The following is a 20,399-nucleotide window of genomic DNA, read 5'->3' on the forward strand; positions in this document are numbered from 1 at the left end:
TGCATGCACATATTTGTTTTGTTTTGAAGCAATAAGAAAAGGGAAGTTCTCATAAATGGTAAATGACCTTGCAGTATATGAAAAAAATTATGAATAAAGTATGAAAATTTGTACTTTAATCATGACATATGCTGGTGAAGTCGACAACTTTTATATTAATTATCAACATCAATATGCCAAGGGAAATATCTTAGTACCTCCCAAACTTGCTATTGTATCTTAAGAAATAATAATTGATAAAACTTGTATTTCTGATTAATGGGAATAGCACAAATTTAAGTGAGTCATGCTTCTTCTTCTTCTTCTTCTTCTTCTTCTTCTTCTTCTTCTTCTTCTTCTTCTTCTTCTTCTTCTCTCTCTCTTTCTCTATCTATCTATCTATATATATATATATATATATGTCTCTCTTTAAAGGCTGTCATGTGGTTGATGGCTTTAGTGCCTACAAATTTTGTACCTTCTCTGCAATCTGACCAATTTCAGTTATGGAAGTTTCCAGAGGATTGATGCACCCAGTTGTATTTTCTTTCCTTTTGGATTTTGGATTATGGATTTTGTGTCTATTTTTATATTTTTCTTTCCTTTTTTGTGATGCAAACCAAGTGTGTGTGAAAATGCCTCAATGGACTAAGATTGTGAAATTTAGTGAATGATTCTTCTATAGGCTAATGTAGTTGTTGCTTATTGTTCTCTAGGCCTTTTTTTTATTTCAGTTTTAAATTTGGAAGTATATATTATGGAATGACCTAAATAGTTGATTCTTTGAAGATGAATTTTTTAGATAATATTTTTAAACATTTTATTCCTAAAGATGATATGAATCTTAATTTTTATTTTGTTGCTCCTTAATGATAAATTGAGGCACCTAGCCATTATGAAGGAAAGTATATAGAATAATTTATTGGAGTATCTCCAAATGCAGCTCACGGATAGGGCTATGGACGAGGTTGGAGGGCTTGGGCTTGCAGAGGGTCATGGATGGCTCGGTCTCACGGAGAGGTGATGGGTCAAAACTTGAAAAACTTGAAAAGTAGGAAACCTCGCTGAACCCATTATTTTCATGTTGCTGGTATGTTCTATAAATTTCTGGCTGTCTTTTTCCTGTGATGTCTAAATAAACACAAGTGTGAAAAGTACAAAGTATATTTGATTAAATATTTGCACTCTAGTCATGTTGACTGTTATATAAGAAATGGGGAGTCTTATGCAGGATTAAATCAATACTTAGAGTTCTCAACTGTAACTTTAATGAAATTTATTTGGAAAAAAAAAAAGATGAATGTTTTAGCTGCTGGTATGTTCATTTTTTGCTAGCTAAAAAAATAATATTATATCAGCTTAAAATGCAAACAGACTGTTAGATTAAGGACTAATATATATATATATCAAAATTAAAAAAAAAAAAAAAGGACAAAACCTTGAACCTTAGAATGATCAGCAAATTTTATAAATTCTATTTGGGTTTTCTTAGCAAGAAACTTTATTCTATGATCTCCTTGCATTACCTTTGATAGAGTCTCACCATTGTTTAATGTTATACTTTTTTAGACCAACATGGGAAGGTGGTCAGTACAATGGCGATGAAAAAATGCGACAGGATGCACTTCGATTGGCCATGGAATACGGGGCTGATTACATTGATGTTGAGCTCCAGGTTACTTCTTTTATGAAATCTACAACTTTAAAATGATTCTCATGTTGCATATTTTTCCTGTAAAAATGATCACATCATAGAAATATTTTCATTGGTGACTTAAAAAAAATACACGCACGCACATATGTTTATATAGATCCATATTGGTATCCATTTCTTCCTTCATGGATTTTATAATGCTCCCTGATGGTTGAAGGAACTGTCCAAGAATCCTTTACCTGATTTTTATGCGAGTCTTTGTGTCATTCACTTGTCAGTTACAAGTTTTAACTGCAGGTATAACATAATTTTTTGTTTCATATCTAAACAATACCCACAGTAGTAGGATTTACGGAAGCTTAGTTATCAAAAACAGACCAAAAAAAGTGGAGTATATTATTTTAATGTCTCTGAATACATACGGCTCATAGCAAGTGTTGTATTCACAAGATGTTTGGAAGTTATTTTGTGTACAGTTTTTATTAACCCGATTTCCACCACTATGGTACCATGATTGATTTTTGCCTGCTACCTCTGTGTGAAGGTTGCTCATGAATTCATTCAATCCATAGCTGGAAAGAAGCCTGAAAATTTTAAGATTGTTGTTTCTTCTCATAATTATCAAAATACCCCATCTATGGAGGATCTTGGTAATCTTGTTGCAAAAATACAAGCAACTGGAACTGACATAGTGAAGTTTGGAACATCTGCCTTAGATATAACTGATGCGGCACGTGTTTTCCAGATAACTGTGCATTCTCAGGTATCCCAAATTCAAGCTTCTCTCTAGTTTCTTGTTTCTGTAAATCCAGAAACATTAGTCAATATTGTGTGTTTATGACAGATGCTACGACTTTATAGCAATTTATGACTGCATTTTAATCATAAGTTACAGTTCCTCTGTACACTAGATGTGTGTATGACTAGTGCAAGAAGCATATATTCCAAATTAATACCTGTTAGCAGTTCTATACAAGTTATGAGTGGACATCGAGTCTGTTTTCTTCTTATTGAGGAATATCTTTATCCAATCAAGTTATTTGGTGGCTGGAACGTTAGCTAGTATGGTAATTTGGTTAGAAAACATAGCTTCCCTCAATCAATTGACCTTAGTTTATGTCTAAAAGTTTTGGATAGGAGTATATAATTTTAAAGTTTCCTCTCTTTTCCCATTTCTAGGAAATTTTCTGTTTAGTATTAATGCTGGCTTTTGTACCTCTTATTTTCATCTTCTTTATATGATGTGAACACATTAATTTACTAACTGGAAATTCAGGTTCCAATAATAGCACTGGTTATGAGCTTCTACATTTATACAATTTCAGACAGATAGGGCCCGACACAAAAGTGTTTGGTGTTATTGGAAAGCCAGTTGGCCAAAGCAAATCACCAATTTTGTATAATGAGGCCTTCAAGTCAGTTTGTTTTAATGGAGTTTATCTGCATTTGTTGGTAGATGACATTGCAAATTTTCTCCAAACTTACTTGTCTGCAGATTTTGCGGGATTCAGGTTCAGTTTTTTTCTTTTTAATATTAAAGTATTTTGTTAACAAAACTTGTTCTAACTCTCGTTAAACAAAGCCCATACTTCTGGAATTTTCGTATGACCACTGATAAGCATTGATATTATAAATATGTATATTTATATATAACTTGTGTTGTATGGGAGAGATGTATTTGAAAAAAAAATTTGTGTAGTTGGAAGTGAAATTTTGATGGCATGCTTGTATTAAATTAATTCTGTCAAATACAGTGTCACCATTCCTCACAAGGAAGCTGCACTCACGTGCTGTGATGAGGTTGATCCAGTTGCCAAGGTAATTGGCAAATCATTCATGTTATGTGTTGTCTGACCGTATAATTTGTAGTATGACTGAATTTCTAATCTTGTATTGTTCAGTGTATTCTATTTTTATTTTCAAGATTTTCTCATATGTGAATGGTTTATCTCTTGATACCATACAAGTCAATAGGAGCTGTTAATTGCATTATAAGGAGACAAAGTGATGGGAAGTTATTGGGATTCAATCCTTCTCCTCGACCGGGCGAAAAGGGATGATGATCGATGCCGATCCAAGTAAGCAAACACAATCTCATCATTTGTTTATGAAAAATTATGTCCCTTAAAAATTGCAAAGGTAAACCTTCCAAATTTAGTTTTTCAAATAGATCCCGAAGTTGAGGTAATTCATTAGTTAAAACTTACCTTACGAGTGCTACTAGTTTATTTGCTTGTATGGGAGAGACAAACTCTGATCATGTTAGTGGTTTCTGGTCCAACAGGTGTAGACAATTTACAAACCGATGCCAGTGTAGAGAAAAATAAATAAGTAGACGAAATGAATAATGGTTTGCGCGTTTTCATACAGATAAAGGCATAAAATCTTGACATGTGATTGTTATTGTAGGTATGGAAAATACTGGAAATCGTACTGCGAGAAGGTTCGGTACAGGGTCATCCCCGGAATTTACTGAGAAAATGTTGTACAAGTGTTTGTTCTATGTTGAGAATGGCATGTATATTCAGCCTTTCCAAATTAAATGATGGCAGGCTGGTATCATGTTGTTGTTATTGTTGTTTTTGTAATGGTCAACTTTATGGATGTTGTATTTCTCTCATCTTCAATGACCAAAAACTTTTCTTGTTTAGGAAAATTACTATAAAGTTTTGTTTCTATTTTTCATTTTTGAAGTAAAAATTGTTCAAGATTATAAAACTTTATTATGTTATGCTTCAAACTTAAGTTAGAACTAAGATCTCATGAAGTAGACACATTTATGGTTTGAATTAGTTATTGTTTAATGTAATACTTATGGTTTATCAATCTATTGAGAATTACATTTTATGATTAATTTTGAATTTTTTTATCAAAATACAATAATGAAAATCTTTTAATTAAAAAAAAACCATATAAGTATACTTATCAAAATAAAATTTAAAATTTTATTACTATATGTTATGATTTAAAAGCATATTATAAGCGTAAAAAATCGTTATGGTTTATATAATATAACAAACTAAAAATGTTATCAAAATAATCAAATGTAACAGTTGAAAAGTGTTATGAAAAAAATACAAGATTAAACTTCAAATTTATAATCAAAAACTCTATCTAAATGTTATTATTTGAATATTATAGCACCTAAAAATGTGTTATTGAATAGTTTAAGATAACACCGAACATAACATTCAAAAAATGTTATAGAAAAGACTGGATTTTTAATAACATGGGCTACGTTAGCATTTTCAGAAGTGCTATCAATAGTCCCAGATAGCACTTTTTAAGTGTTATGAATACTTTTTTTTCTTGTAGTGACTTGAGCACTTCTCACCACCCTCAGACAGATGGACAGTCGGAGAGGACTATCCAAACTTTGGAGGACATGCTTCGTTCTTGTATTTTGGATTTTGGGGGTAGCTGGGGAGAACATTTGTCATTGGTGGAATTCACTTATAATAATAGCTAGCAGGTCAGTATAGGCATGGCTCCTTATGAGGCCTTATATGGGAGACCATGCAAATCACCTTTTTGTTGGGCAGAACCAGATGGGCATATCACAATTGGACCTTAAATTATCGCTAGTACCACTGAGAAGATCAAAGACATCCAAGAGAGACTTAAGGTTGTTCAAAGTCGTCAGAAGAGTTATGCCGATCTCCACTAACGAGAAGTTGAGTTTGAGGTTGGTGACTATGTCTTCTTGAAAGTTATTCCCATGCATGGTGTGACGAGATTTTGGAGTGAAGGGTAAGCTAGCTCCGGGGTATACTGGACCTTTCGAGGTTATCGAGAGGGTTGGGGAGGTCGCTTACCGATTGAACTTACCAGCGTGGTTAAGGCATGTTCACAATGTGTTCCATGTGTCAATGCTGAGGAAGTATACCCCAGACTCATCGCACATCATTGGTATGAGGCTATTCCTCTTCAAGAGAACGTGACATATGAAGAACAACCTATCAAAATCTTGGCGAGAGAGTTAAAGGTGCTAAGGAGTAGGGAGATTCTAGTAGTCAAAGTCTTATGGTGGAACCATAGAGAAGACGAGGCTACTTGGGAGTTAGAGTCGAAGATGTATGAGAAGTATCCTCATTTGTTTAATTTTCAACTTGAGGTTGTACTTTGAAAATTTCGGGACGCAATTTCTTTAAGGAAGGAAGAATGTAAAGACTCAAAAAAAATAAAATAAATATTATTTTTTTTTTCTTTTAAGTGAGTGGGACCCACCTGAGTAAAAAGAGTCAAAGTACTCCCTTTTTATTTTCTTCTTTTCCCCTTCTCTCTCCCCGAAACACCTTCTCCTTCTCTCTTTTTCTTTCCTCTTCAAACTAGCCACACCCACAACCCAGTCGGACCACTGCTGGAACTCCATTTTCAACACGCACTGGAGCTACAGCTTCTCTGACTGGCGATGACAACAACCCCAAAGTTTGGTGACCATCGGAGCAAGGACACGCCCGTACAACCACTCTGAGTTTTGCCATCGAAACTTTGAGGTGACTTTCCGGCGAACTCCGACCACCGTTCGGCGAATGGGTGCCACCATTGGAATCAGCGTCGCGAGAGGAATGTTGCCCACTAAGTCATTCCGATCAACTCGCCATTTTTCTCCGACGAGATTTTGGGTATCTCCGACCCTTTAGAAGCATTTTCCGGCGACATCAGAGGTCATTTGGGCAAAGGAGTTGTACTTCCGTGATGTACTCATCGAGGGGATCATTTTGATATATGTCATGCATATGTTCGTTGACGTTTCAGGTACACCGCTCACTGCCGCCACCAACTGCTACTGTGCACCGCTTGGGTGAGGTTCTAGAACTTAAAATTTTAAATATGGTCATATTATATGTCGTTGGACACGATTTTGAATAAGGAATGCAATTATGATAATTGTTTGCTCATTTGATGCATGTAGGAAAAACATAATATTAAAATTGGACTAAATCACTCTAGGAACATCGTTAAGCTTAGGAGTGTCGCTTTGGGCTCGGATTGAAAATTCTAAAGAGGTAGGGACTCAACTTGACTATTGGACTTATTTTACTAGTATTGAATTGTATTAAAATTATTACAATTTTGATATTTATAAAATATTTGAAAAATTGAAAACTTAATCTGCATGTTTTTTATTATGAGGGCACTGAATGCCAAATATATTTTTTGTTTTGCCTAATTTTCTAAAATATAAAGGGAATATGTTTCTTGCAATTCAATACGAGTAAAATAAGTCCAATAATCAAGTTGAGTCCTTACCTTTTTAGAATTTTCAATCTGAGTCCAAAGCGACACTACTAAGCTTAACGATGTTCCTAGAGTGATTTAGTCATATTTTAATATCATATTTTTCCTATGTGCTTCAAATGAGCAAACGATTATCATCATTGCATTCTTTATTCAAAATTGTGTCCAATGACATATAATATGATTATATTTAAAATTTCTTCTAGAACTTCACCCAAGCGGTGCACAGAAGCGGTTGGTGGCGGCAGTGAGCGGTGTACCTAAAACGTCTACGAATATATGCATGACATATATCAAAACGATCCCCTTACGACGCTGAGCGACATTCCTCTCACGACGCTGATTCTAATGGTGGCACCCACTCGCCGAATGGTGGTCGGAGTTCGCCGGAAAGTCACCTCAAAGTTTCGACGACAAAACTTCGGAGTCGTTGTTCGGGCGCGTCCTTGCTCCGATGGTCACCAAACTTTGGGGTTGCTGTCATCGCCGGTCAGAGAAGCTGTAGCTCCAGCGCGTGTTGAAAATGGAGTTCTAGCGGTGGTCCGAGTGGGCTGTGGGTGTGGCTGGTTTGGAGAGAAAACAAAAGGTAAGAAAAGAAAAAGAAAAAGAGAGAAGAAGAAGGAGAAGGTGATTCGGGGAGAGAAGAGGGGAAAAGTAGAAAAGAAAAAGAGAGTACTTTGACTCTTTTTACTCGGGTGGGTCCCACCCACTTAAAAGAAAAAAAAAATTATTTTATTTTTTCTGAGTCTTTTCCTTTATAGTAGACACTAGAAGGTCTTTTATACTAGATAATGTCGGTGGTGCAAACTTATACAATTTTTAATTAATTGGATTTTGTGAAAAAAATTCTAGTTTTATTACATTTTTAGATGTTCTAGTCTCTTCTCTATTTTTTGTACTTTCTCAAGTTTAGTGTAGATGATTTTAGAAAGAAATGTGTAGCAATTTTTAATATAATCATATTCATTAACCCAATTTGCATCAGAAAAAGTGCAGAATCACAGTTTAAAATAACACCTTCGTCCAAGGTACCCCATTATTAGACAGCATAACAGGCTCTTGAGGAGATCCCAATGTTCGAATTTCATATTGCAAAAAATGACATGCAATGGACGGGATAATTTATACATTTGTATGGTTATCCCAGGCAACTGTGCATGGGTACTATTAGCAGTTAAAGGACGCCAAGTACGATTAAGTAACAAGCACTTAGAGTGCATCACAGTAATTACTAATAAGATTAGACACCAAAAAAGAGAATGCTGATAAAACTATCATTAATACATGTGATGTCCCACTCTTGACCTCCTCAGCATACTCTGTGGCTGCTAAAGCCAGCACAGTCAACGGAAACGAGTAAGCCCACCACGCCACGTTGAACCTCCTCATTGATTTTTTGAACAATTTTGGTCTTGAAACCTGTTTCATAAACATTCAAAGTTATATATTTTAACAATAACTTATAAACGAATAGCACATGTGATGAATATATTAATGTAGTTAACTAGTAATAATATGAAATATTTATCAATGACATTAAGAGAAAAAGAGAAAGGAAGAACAGCATCTTGGGTGTATGGTCAAACCTCCCACTAATTGAGTCTAAAGCCAAGCTTGCCATGCTAGGAGCACCAATGAACAAGAAAAACACCGGCTTCAATATCGCCGGGAGAGTGTTGATACCAGATAACCTTTGATAAAGCGTCACGAAGAGGACCAAATAGTGAGCCATGCCTAGTGAAAACATGCACAGCGCAGACTCTGTCCACCCCATTTGCGCTGCGGCCCGAGCCGCTACCAAGTTCCCGGTCACTGACAACAGGCTCGACGGGTTAGCAACTGTCGATAAAAACCGCCTCTCTCTGGTGGTGAACCACTTGCCGTAGATCTTAATATCGAGTACCACTACTGGGACTACGAACACCCACCAAAACACTAGGTAGTACAAAGTCTTTGGCGTGATGAGTGGTGAGGATTGAAGCAAGAGAAGCCAAGAAATCGAGGGAGCGAATATTAGTTAACTCCCACGTGGTGCAATAACCTTTTTGAAATGAAGCGAACATCTGAGGAGGTAGAGAAGTGACTGAAATACAAACGTGAAAAGAGCTAACGACCATAGAAGAATCAAGGCCGTGGAGGGTACCTTGCGAAACAGTACGTGTCGTAAAGAATGTACGTCGTCGTTTGGCTCCAGTAGGATTTTTCATAACAAGGCTTGGCTGCATAGAGAGAGACTTATCCGAAAGTAACCTGCGTGAGATCTGGTTAAGATTGTTGATGTCGGCCGCTTGTAGGTGATGTTAGGCTTCGGTTTTTCTATCTGGTTTGGTACTTCATCTACGTACTCGATCTCCGTTTGTGATAGTTTTTGATCCATTTGCGTATGCTGGATTATAATGCCAGCCCTTATTTTTTATGGCAACTTCGCACTGCTTTCTTTCATTGTTGGAATTTTGAAACTGAGAAGAACGGGGCTCGATGCGGCTGTTCGGACAAACTTTTTGGGCACTTTATGCGTCTATGGACATTTTCCTACTCTTAGGCATGACTTGGTTTGAATCCTTTACAGCTAGAGCTAGGCTTAGTAGCACCATTTATGGCTCAAGTTTTTCAGATATATTATTTTTCTTTATTTTGATTAGATGAGAAACTAGGAGAGTGAGATTCTGATGTTCAAAGTTTAAGTCAAACTATATATGAGCTAGATAATATGGTACCTTTTCATGGGCAAATTGCATAACTAGTTATTATTATATATATCTCTCTGATATTGAAAATCGCGTTAATAAGAATTCAAGCAACATTTTATGATGAGAAAACTATATATATTTGACAAATATCATTTTATCATTTAAAAATATATTAAGTTACACTACAGGAATTTTGATATTTTTTTTATATTTAGTTACAGATGTTAATAACACATAAAAAAAGGTAATACACTACAACATATTACAGTATATATTCCTTTAAAAACTAAAGTAATTTTAAAAGTGCTATTATTAAAATCTAATACCGGGCCTACATTGCTGCAAAATAAAAATATGGGCCTACATATCTTGAAGTTAATTGGGCTAAAAAAATAATAGAAATATAACATGAGAATTTTTTTTAAATATGGTATTTTAGCCATCAACGTGCAAAAATATGGGAGTTAAATTTTCTTTAATTTGTATAAGAAAATTTAATTAACAAAAACTTAATTTATGGGAAAACTAATCTCATATTGAAAATCAAAATTAATAAAAAAAAATCAACAAAAGGAGGGGTACTATAGTAATTAACATTGGCAAAACTCCTTCAGCCAAGCCACATTTTCTCTTTCATTTTGCCTTAGCCGCCTCACCATCTCCACCATAGACAAAACTCCTCCACTCGGCTACCTCACCATCTCCACCATCATCTCCGGCCACCCACCCACCTGCCAAGAACACCCCAGCCACTCCTCCGTGAAACCCAGCCACTCCTCCACTCGGCTGCCTCACCATCTCCACCATCATCTCCGACCACGCACCCTTACCACCTGCCAAGAACATCCCAGCCGCACCTCCGTGAAACCCAGCCACCCTCACCACCTTAGACGCACACCTCCGTGAAACCCAACCAAGAACACCCCAGTTGCACCATCGACGAACACAACCTCAATCAGCGCATCTCTACGCGATTCCATTCGCGAGCCCCCAAATCCAAAACGACGGGGATAGGCTGAGGTGAGGGATGTGGTGGTGGTGGTGGTTAAAGGCGAGGAAGAAGGGTGGCGCCTAGGCTGAGTGCGATTTGTGGTGCTCGGAACTGCGCAAAACGACGAGGATGGCTGGGTTTTTGATAGGGTTTTGCGCGCAAGGGATGGGGGTTTCTGGTGGTGGTCGGAGGCGAGGGAGGAGGTTGGTTCGTGGTCAGATCTGTTTTTTTTTCTGTCTTCAAATTTGTGATAACTGGTTACCTTCATGTTCTTTGTTTGTATATTTCAGGATGTAACTGGTTACCTTCACATTCTGATGTGTGTGTATATTTATGGGTTCTATATGGTAACTGGTTACCTAGGTTACTAAATCATATTTACTCTTCTTCTTTTTTTTCCTTCAAATGTGATGTTTCTTTTCATTTCTAATATGAGTGACTCGTCACCCCTCTTATGGTAACTGGTTACCCCCCTTATGGGGGTAAGTTAATAATATCACTGAAACTGGTTACCTCTCCTAATACATGTTATTTAACATCCAAGACTATTTTTTACATGAATGTGAAAAATCAAACAAGTAACTCGTTACCCCTCTGGATAAATGTTATTTAAGCTAGCTGTAGGATTTTTTTTTAACATAACTTTGAAAAACCAATTAAGTAACTGGTTACCTTACCCAGGTTTTGATAAAAAAACGTACAACCTAAAAAAAGGAAAAAAAGTTTACAATAAATAAAAATAATAATAAACACAATTCATATTATAAAAAAAATGCAAAACAACCATGGAAAAATTTAATATAAAAATAGTTATATAAAATTAATATAAAAAAATCAAATAAGTTAAAAAAAATAATCAAATTACAAACATACCCTTCCAAATTAATAAAATTTGATTAAGAGTAAAAATATGGCATAAACAAACTTTTATACAAAAATATGGGAAACTAAACCCATAAAAGTGAAATTAAAAAAAAAAAGTCATAGAACTTTTCTTGAAAAAAAACCATATTTTTGCACAATCTATTAAAAATCTCGTATAGCATGTAACTTTCACATATAACATTAACTATTAGAGCTTTTTCTTTCATTGTAGCAACAACCTATTTCACGGTAGTGATGCACACGGGGCGGGGAATTGGCAGGGAGTGTTCCCCCTGTCCCTGTTCCCATTTATATTTTTAATCCCCGTCCCCACCCTATCCCCGCTTATTCCTCGTCGGGGACGGGGTGGGGAATCCCCTATTGGGACGAAGAATCCCCACGGGGAACCCATTTATTTAAAAAATAAATTTTAAATTGAAATTTTAAAATAAAAGTCACTAATTATAAGTAAATTAAAATATTTCACAATATTTATTATTTAAAAATATTAAACATTATCCTAAATAAAATTTAAAATATTAAAAAAGTTACTACTATACAACAATAACACATAAGTAAAGATATAAAATACATATAAAATATTACAAAAATATATAAAAATTTAAACGGGGCCTCGTCGGAGCAGGAAGTACTATCCACGTCCCTACCCCATTTAACATTCGGGGATTGAAAATTATCCATATCCCCGCCTCGTTCTCCATTTAGACGGGGATTCCTCGCCCCATTAGGGACGGGGCCCCATTAGGAAAATGTGCATCCCTATTTCACAGTGATGCAGAGCCTTTCCTTCACTTTGTTGATCGATGATCAATGCTTTGCTCCTCCAATTAGTGATATACGCCTCCGATCATCCTTCTCCACTACCGTCCATTGAAGTTCGATAGTCATCATCCACCACTCTTCAACCTAGCTCCTTTATTTTCTAGGTTTGTTTTTTTTATTTCTCATTCTCTTTAATCTCTTCAATCGATATTCAGTAATAATTTTTAGATTCATAGAACTGTAAATTGATCTTTAATTTAAGTTCATTTCTAGACTAATTATTTCTCTCTGATGTATATTTCTTCCTCTTCATTCACTCAACTATTCATTTTTCTATTTTTTTCATTAGAGGTTTCATCTTAATTGGCTCTGGTTTTTTCTTTCGTGTTTAGCATTGTTTTTATATGGTTTGTTTTCTTTTGTTTAGTTCTTGGGAAGTGCTTCTTTCTTCACTTTCATTCCTGGCAGAAGACCTTGTTTTGGTCGTGGTGCTGGTGGTTTTGTTTTGAATAGCAGTTTTGTTTTATTTATTACATTTGTTTGAGATAATTGTGTAATGCCTCAAATTCTCCGATATGGTTTAATGGCGGTTTAGTAGGCCGGGAGGGTCATAACTGTTTAACTACACCATTAAATGAATATATGCATGTTTATGAGAATTATATTATAATATGATGTCAAATGCATGCATGTGGGTCCACATTTGTTTACAGGGGTATTTTGGTAATTTGGCCCGTTGAGGGCATAATTTTATATTTGTTTGCATGTCAATGATATATTGTGAGGCCACATTATAATGTTGATTGGTTCGAGTTATTCGGCATGAGACGATCTTTAAATATAAATTATCGGTTTGGTCATAACAGGCTTAAGCTCGGGGCTCAGGGTGAGACTCGGGGTGTTTTGGGTGAATAGAGCGTTACCGGGAATTAGAGGGTAACGGGATAAGAATATTTGGTATTTGAGAATATTGAGATTAGCGAGAATTGGAAAGAATTAATTATGATTAACGAGATAGATGGAGAATACCAATTTTACCCTTGGGATGATTTTAGAAACCTTAAGTGACCTAGGGGCATTTAGGTCATTTGGCTTGGGATATGAGACTTTAGTTGGCTGTAGAAAAACAGAACAAAAACAGAGCCCTCACTTCTCCTTCCAGTACATCATTTTCTCTCATTTCTCCTTTGGAGTTTTTGAGCCCAAGTTGAGGAGTCAAGCTAGGAAATCAAGGATTGGAGTTTGTAGACTTGGTTCATCCATTGAAGGGGGTTTAATCTCAAGTTTGAGGTAAGTTTCAGCCATTAGTTTTCTGGTTTTACTCTGTTTTGGTTTAAGTTTTCAGCTTGTGATTTCTTTGTGGTTAGTTGGAATTAATGGAAGTTTGGGTGGTGTTTAATTTGGGTTTTGATGAGGGTGAGTTGTAGATGAAGTTTAGGGGTTGAACTGGGTGTTAGTTTGATGTTTGGGATTAGTTTGAAGGGTTAGTTTCAAGAGAAAATGCAGAGGAAGAAATATGGTTCCTTGTTGTTTTGCATAATGAGCCGCGGCATGGCTTTGGTGAGCCGCGGCCTACGTTGGTTGGCAAGGAAGGGCTGCCTCTGTTTGAGGGGCGAGCCGCGGCGCGGCTAGGGAGGGTCGCGGCCCATAGGGCATTTTTGGCCAGAAATGAGTTTTTAGCTTGGGGATTCAATTCTTAGGCCTCGGGGTTGATCCTACTACCCGGCTTAGTAGTGTTTGATGTCTCGGACGCTAGGTTTTGGTTTGGGAACCCTTTGTTATTCATTTTATTGATGGAATCCAATAATTGGTTATGACCAGGTAACCGCTAAAGGACTAAAAGGTTGATCATTCTCAAGGGTCGTTCTTTTATTCATTATAGCTCGAATCAGAGGTAAGAAAACTGCACCCCATAAGTGACATGCATGATTACTCTTGAGGCATGTTGATTATGTAAATGTGGACATGGATTGATTATCGAATGTTTAGCAAATCTTGCTCACTTGTGTATGGTACTAACTCATTAGTCAAAATTGGCAAAGGTGTCGGTATCAACTGTGAAGTTGTGACTCATTAGTCAGGTTCGGCAGTGGTACTGGGCACTGGTCACATAGAGTTGACTCATTAGTCAGGACGGCTTTAGCTTATTCAGCACAAACCAATAAAGATTAGATCTAATCGATATCTGCATTGGATGACTCAAAGAGCATTAATGCCGGACCGACCTCAAGTTCGATGAATGTTATAAGCGCTTGTGTGACTTACCGATCAGTCACTCATCTGTTAAGTTAGAGACTTACCCATCAGTCTCTCATCTGTTTGAGGCTAATGGCTTACCCAGCAGCCACTCTTTTGATTAAATTAGTGACTTGCTTGTCAGTCACTCAGTATGGTTTTCTAGAACCTCATGTGATATTCACTCATCTGTTAAGTTAGAGACTTACCCATCAGTCTCTCATCTGTTTGAGGCTAGTGGCTTACCCAGCAGCCACTCTTTTGATTAAATTAGTGACTTGTTTGTCAGTCACTCAGTATGGATTTCTAGAACCTCATGTGATATTCACTCATCTGTTAAGTTAGAGACTTACCCATCAATCTCTCATCTGTTTGAGGCTAGTGGCTTACCCAGCAGCCACTCTTTTGATTAAATTAATGACTTGCTTGTCAGTCACTCAGTATGGTTTTCTAGAACCTCATTTGATATTCACTCATCTGTTTAAGAGCTATGAGCTCTGTGTGATTATAATGATAATCATTTGATAATGTTTACATATAATGCTATGTTTTCTTGATGGGCTTTGGCTCATGGGTGCTATGTGGTGCAGGTAAATGGAAAGAAAAGCTCACCCAGCCTTGAGTGGAGAGCTTAGGTGGTGATGTGTACATATGCGGCCGCTTGACCACCACGGCCAAGGAGTTCTCAGAGGAACTAGGGGGTTTACCCTAATTTTGCCGCTTAGGTCGGCGGGTTTGTAATTTTGGAACAGTAATGACCCTTTTGAGTTGTAAATAACTTGTAAATGTCCTTGTGGGCCCATGAACAGTTTTATGTATTAAATAAAACATATCCTTCCTTTTTGCTGATTTTCACCTTAGCCTATTAATAACACTTAGAACACGTTTTTAACCAAAGGACTCGGGTAGCGGGTCAAATTTCCGGTTCACCATTCACCGTAACGGTTCTGGGGTAACCAGAGCGTTACAACTTGGTATCAGTGCATGCCAAGCACAAGGTTCCTGTAGACTGGCTGGGCATGTACACACATCATTGAAGTTAAGCTCGACTCATGGTTTGGTAACTATTTATGTAGTTATATGTATAACTGCTTAAATGTGGTACATATGCTTTACCTGTATGCATGAGACACTGTGTTGAACCTGTGCCCTGAAATATTATATCCTCAGCAACTGGGTGCTAATTAGTACTGAAATTGCTGGAGCATACTCATTAGTATTGTTGATTATGAACTATTATGTGATACATGCTGAGTGCGGAATGCGGAATGCTATGAACATGTATCTGTATGTGTATATTGAATGACTGTGGAATATGATAATTGTCTGCTTGTTCTTGAACCGTGAGGTGGCAAGAGGTTTAGTTATTACTACCTAACTGGTCGTATTGATCAATGTTTCAACAAGGTATCAAAAATAAGAATGAACCCAGGGCAGACAGACACTTCAGCTGGCCAGAGTGATCAGGGCTAGAATGACAATAACAGTCAGGGTTAGGAAAATGACCAGTCTCAGATTCCACAGCCAGCTCCTGCAAACTGGCAGCAGTTGTTTAATGACTTGCAGGCAACAGTGTTGAAACAGGGAGAAGAGCTTCGTCTCCTAAGACAGCAACAAGTGCCTCCAGTGGTTAATGTATCAGAGGCGCCTTCTGTGTTGGTGCCAGCAGAAGAGCAGCTGCCTGAGGTTGGGAATAAATGGGAACCTCTTTATGAAAGGTTCAGGAAGCAACAACCTCTAGTTTTTTAGGGTAGTGCAGATCCTGCCAAGGCTGAATAATGGATGAGCATAATTACCACTATCCTTTACTTTATGAGGGTAACTGGTAATGAGAGGGTGGCCTGTGCTATCTATATGTTTCGGGAGGATGCCCGGATTTGGTGGGAAGTGATTACCCAGACCAAGAATGTTAATGCCCTGACTTGGGAGGAGTTTCAGACCTTGTTTAATGAAAAGTACTACAATGATGCCATTAGGGCAGCTAAAGCTGAGGAATTCATTAGGCTACTTCAGGGAAGTTTGTCAGTCACTGAGTATGCCTTAAAATTTGATCGTTTGGCAAAGTTTTCCAAGGAAATGGTGCCCACTGATGGGACCAGGAGAGAGAGATTCCTTCAGGGGCTACAGCCCAGGTTAGCCCGTCATGTACGTATCACCACTGTGGCAGGAGTTACTACCTATGCACAGGTGGTTGAGAAGGCACTCACAGCTAAGAGTGCAGAGATCAAGATCTGGCGTGACAGTGCAGCCATAAGGGATTTTAGGAGGACAGTTCCTCCATTTGTGGGTTTAGGTAGGGGTGTTGGCCCCAGTGATTAGAAGAGGAAGGTTCCTGATACCTTCCCATTTCCAGGTCCTGACAGGAGGCCCCGTGGTATTACAATGGGTCGTCCAAGGGGTAGTGAAGCCTGGAAGACTCGTCCCGAATGCCCTAGATGTAAGAGGCGTCATTTGGGAGAGTGTGGGGCAAAGGCCTGCTACTTGTGTGGAGCAGTGGGTCATTTTAAGGAAGATTGCCCTCAGGTAAGAAAAGAAGAACCCAGGAAGGTGGACAGCTCGGCCCCAGCTTGAGTGTTCACGTTGACATAAGCAGAAGCTAAGGCTTCTCCTTCAGTTGTTACAGGTCAGCTTCTTAGTGCTGGAACCCCTTATAATGTGTTGATTGATTCTGGTGCTACACATTCCTTTGTTGCTAGTAGTATTATTGATAGACTGTGTAGGCCTTGTGATTTCTATGCTGTGGGGTTTGGTACTTTGTTACCCACTGGAGAGTTAGTGGTATCCAGGAGGTGGGTCAGATCTTTGCCAGTGACAGTAGAGGGTAGAGAGTTTTCAGTGGATCTGATAGAGTTGGTTATGACTGACTTCGATATGATACTGGGTATGGATTGGTTGGCAAAGTATGGGGCAACCATTGACTGCAGAAGGAAGATGGTCACCTTTGAGGCTGAAGGTGAGGATCATTTTGTGTTTGTTGGTGTTGTGCATGGACCTCGCATACCATTGATTTCTGTATTGAGGGCTAGGGATTTATTGCAAAGAGGATGCATTGGATTCTTAGCAAGTGTGGTTGATACCACCCAAGTCATGCCAGTGAGACCAGAAGATACCAGACTTGTATGTGAATTCCTGGATGTATTTCCAGAAGATTTTCCAGGGTGGCCACCACATAGAGAAATTGAGTTCGTTATAGAATTGGAACCAGGGACGGAGCCAGTGTCTAGAGCGCCTTATAGAATGGCCCCAGCTGAGCTGAAAGAATTAAAAGTACAGTTGCAAGAGCTGTTGGATTTGGGTTTTATCAGACCTATTTTTTCACCTTGGGGTGTGCCAGTTCTGTTTGTGAAGAAAAATGATGGTTCTCTGAGAATGTGTATTGATTACAGGGAGCTGAATAAGCTGACAATTAAAAATAAGTCTCCTTTGCCAAGGATAGATGATATGTTTGATCAGTTTCAAGGTAAGAAGGTATTCTCAAATATCGACCTTCATTCTGGTTATGATCAGTTGAGGGTCAAGGAGGGAGACATACCGAAGACTGCCTTTCGTACCAGGTATGGGCATTATGAGTTCTTAGTTATGTCTTTTGGATTGACTAATGCCCCTGCTACGTTTATGGATATGATGAACAGAGTATTTAAGGATTATCTGGACCAGTTTGTGATCGTCTTCATCGATGATATTCTGGTATATTATCAGACTGAGTTAGAGCATGAGCAACATCTGAGGTTGGTTCTACAGAGACCGAGGGAACACAAGCTATTTGCTAAATACAAGAAGTGTGAGTTTTGGTTGTCTCAGGTACCCTTCCTTGGACATATTGTCAGTAAGGAGGGGATTAAGGTAGATCCAACAAAGATTGAAGTGGTCAGAGATTGGCCAAGGCCAAAGAATGCTTCTGAGGTTAGAAGTTTCCTTGGATTGGCAGGTTATTATAGGCATTTCGTGGAAGGGTTCTCAAAGATAGCTAGTACTTTGACTGAGCTGACACGCAAGAGACAGAAATTTGTGTGGTCAGATAAATGTGAGAGCAGCTTCCAGGAACTGAAGTAAAGATTGATTACAGCTCCGATTCTGAGTCTTCCAACAGATCATGAGAAGTTTGTGATTTACTATGATGCTTCTCATCAGGGTTTGGGCTGTGTTTTGATGCAATCAGAGAAGGTAATAGCTTATGCTTCTCGTCAGCTGAAGGAGTATGAAAAGAGATATCCTACTCATGATTTAGAGTTGGCGGCTATGGTTTTTGCCTTGAAGATATGGAGGCATTATCTCTATGGAGAGAAGTGTGAGATCTATACAGACCACAAGAGCCTGAAATAATTCTTCACTCAGAAAGATTTAAATATGAGGCAAAGGCGTTGGCTGGAGTTAGTAAAAGATTATGACTGTGAGATTTTGTATCATCCAGGAAAAGCCAACGTGGTAGCTGATGCTTTAAGCCGGAAGGGTCCGGGACAGGTTCATAGCATGAGGCTGATAGCCAGAGAGTTAGCAGATGATATGACCAGAGCTGGTATAGAGTTGCTGGTGGGCCAGTTGGCTAACATTACGCTACAGTCTACACTGTTGGAGAGAATCAAAGAGGGTCAGTTGAGTGATCCACAGCTGATCAAGATCAGGGAGGATGTTCTGGCTGGAGCATCTAGAGATTATACAATGTTTGAGTTAGGCTTGTTGAGATATAGAGGGCGGATATGTGTTCCGCTAGACATTGCATTGAGGCGAGAGATTCTGGATGAATCTCATACTACACCTTACTCTTTGCATCCAGGCACCACGAAGATGTATCAGGATGTGAGATCGTTGTATTGGTGGCCAGGGATGAAGACAGATGTAGTAGAGTATGTTGCTAATTGCTTGACATGTCAAAAGGTCAAGGCTGAGTATTAGAGGCCGGCAGGGTTATTGCAGCCTCCGGATATCCCAGAGTGGAAGTGGGAAGACATCACAATGGATTTTGTGGTGGGCTTACCCAGGACTGTTGGTCAGCATGATTCTATATGGGTGATAGTGGATTGCTACACCAAGTCAGCTCACTTCTTGCCAGTGAGGACTACCTATACAGTTGACCAGTATGCAGATCTATATGTGAGAGAGATCGTGCGCCTCCATGGAGCACCTAGGTCGATCGTGTCAGGTCGGGACCCTACTTTTACTTCCAAGTTCTGGGGAAGTTTACAGAAAGCCATGGGTACACAGTTGAAGTTCAGTACAACTTATCATCCTCAGACAGATGGGCAATCTGAGAGGACGATCCAAATATTGGAAGACATGCTGCGAGCATGTGTGCTGGACTTTGGTGGATCTTGGAGTAAGTATTTTCCTTTGATGGAGTTCTCCTACAATAACAGTTATCAGTCTACCATTGGAGTTACACCTTATGAGATGATGTATGGTAGGAAGTATAGATCTCCCATTCATTGGGATGAGACTTGGGTCCTGAGGCAGTTCAGAGGACCAATGAGGCTATTGAAAAGATCAAAGCTCAGATGCTCGCTTCTCAAAGTAGATAGAAAAGTTATGCTGATCTGAAACGCAAGAACATGGAGTTCCAAGTGGGAGACTATGTCTTCCTTAGAGTCTCACCATGGAAAGGGGTGAGGAGATTTGGAAAGAAGGGCAAGTTGAACCTTAGATTTGTAGGACCATTTGAGATCCTGGAGAGGATTTGTCAGGTGGCCTATAGATTGGACTTACCTTTGGCACTGTCGGTCATGCACAATGTATTTCATATTTTGGCCCTTCAAAAATATGTGCTAGACGTGACTCATGTATTGAGTTACGAGGATCTGGAGCTTCAGGTAGATCTTTCCTATGAGGAACAACCAGTCCAAATACTAGACAAGAAGGACAAGGTCCTGAGGAATAAGACTATACATTTGGTCAAGGTATTATGGAGGAACAACAAGGTCGAGGAAGCAACCTGAGAGCTGGAGTCAGATATGCAGAATCAGTATCT

At 38.4% G+C, this 20,399-nt stretch overlaps 2 long non-coding RNA genes and 1 pseudogene across 2 annotated transcripts; 2 read left to right on the plus strand and 1 right to left on the minus strand.

Annotated features, from left to right (window-relative positions):
* The first annotated feature begins 543 nt into the window (after positions 1–543).
* Positions 544–2,305, plus strand: LOC133817554 (uncharacterized). The gene is made up of 3 exons (XR_009885581.1): positions 544–1,069; positions 1,549–1,654; positions 2,178–2,305. It is a non-coding gene; the product is annotated as an uncharacterized LOC133817554 (long non-coding RNA).
* An 11-nt stretch (positions 2,306–2,316) lies between these two features.
* LOC133817556 (uncharacterized) lies at positions 2,317–4,289 on the plus strand. Its single transcript, XR_009885582.1, has 5 exons — positions 2,317–2,396; positions 2,910–3,144; positions 3,388–3,451; positions 3,601–3,711; positions 4,043–4,289. It is a non-coding gene; the product is annotated as an uncharacterized LOC133817556 (long non-coding RNA).
* A 3,840-nt stretch (positions 4,290–8,129) lies between these two features.
* On the minus strand, positions 8,130–9,464 carry LOC133817555 (S-type anion channel SLAH1-like; annotated as a pseudogene).
* Positions 9,465–20,399: the final 10,935 nt, after the last annotated feature.

The sequence above is a fragment of the Humulus lupulus genome, chromosome 2 (assembly GCF_963169125.1).
Source record: "Humulus lupulus chromosome 2, drHumLupu1.1, whole genome shotgun sequence".
Lineage (NCBI taxonomy): Eukaryota > Viridiplantae > Streptophyta > Magnoliopsida > Rosales > Cannabaceae > Humulus > Humulus lupulus.